Consider the following 991-nt stretch of genomic DNA (forward strand, 5'->3'; position numbering starts at 1 on the left):
TGCAATCTTCTTTGCACTTCAGTCGCAAAGAAGACAGTGGAGTTTTTGCACCTTCAGAACATCGTAACAACCATGCAAGTCTCACCTGTCCCACCTGCTTATTTTTCAGTCGCTTCCATTTCTTTTAGATCACAGCCTCCTAAGCTGCACCATTTTCCTTCTGGCAGGCAAGAAATTGACATATCTATCAGTTGTGAATGCTAAGAACAGTACTGCCAATCCCATGTTGCTGCTCATTTTCCATGGCACTGCAAGCAAAGAAGGCAGTCTAACCACAGACTGCAGAAAAAGCAGACTGCATTTGCCTGCATTAGGCTGATTTTCAGAAAATATTACCAGCTGTACTTATAACAGCTTTTACAAACTCATTCATTTAGGAGGGACACATTTTATTCCTACCTTCTCCCTCTACAATTTGTGCATGCATGCCTCTCAGATTTTTTGGTTTTGTGGGTGTTTTGCTTTTTAATTATATGAAATCCTTTAAGTTGACCATCGTCACACCTGCAGGCTGCCTACACTTTTCTCTCTCATCCTCCTCTTCCTCTATCCTTCCTTGCTTTCCCACAGCATCTAGCTACGACCTTTTCACCCCATACCAAGAACAGAACCACCTCTCTTGAACAGCTTTTGAATGCTAATTCCTCCCTCCTTCATGGAAGGATCTTAAATTCACTCACTCCAAAATACTGCTGCACCCTGAAATCCTCTGGTATCCTCTTCTAGAACACGCCACCCTCCCCCTGCCTTACCATATTCATTCTTCATCTTCCTCTACAGTGAGCATTCTGAATGCCCTCCCTCCTTCCCCTGGGTCATTCTTTTTCTCCCTGCATCATAACTGCCTTCCTCCCTTCCTCCTTCCAAGTAAATTATTCACACTATCAACAGCACAAACCTTATCTTTAATCTACAGTCCAATATGGAGCTACTTCTAAAAGGCAGGATGCTCAAGGCAGAGAATGCAGTGCACCCCTCACTTCTGAAAAAA

Source organism: Meleagris gallopavo, chromosome 1 (assembly GCF_000146605.3).
Source record: "Meleagris gallopavo isolate NT-WF06-2002-E0010 breed Aviagen turkey brand Nicholas breeding stock chromosome 1, Turkey_5.1, whole genome shotgun sequence".
NCBI classification, from domain to species: domain Eukaryota; kingdom Metazoa; phylum Chordata; class Aves; order Galliformes; family Phasianidae; genus Meleagris; species Meleagris gallopavo.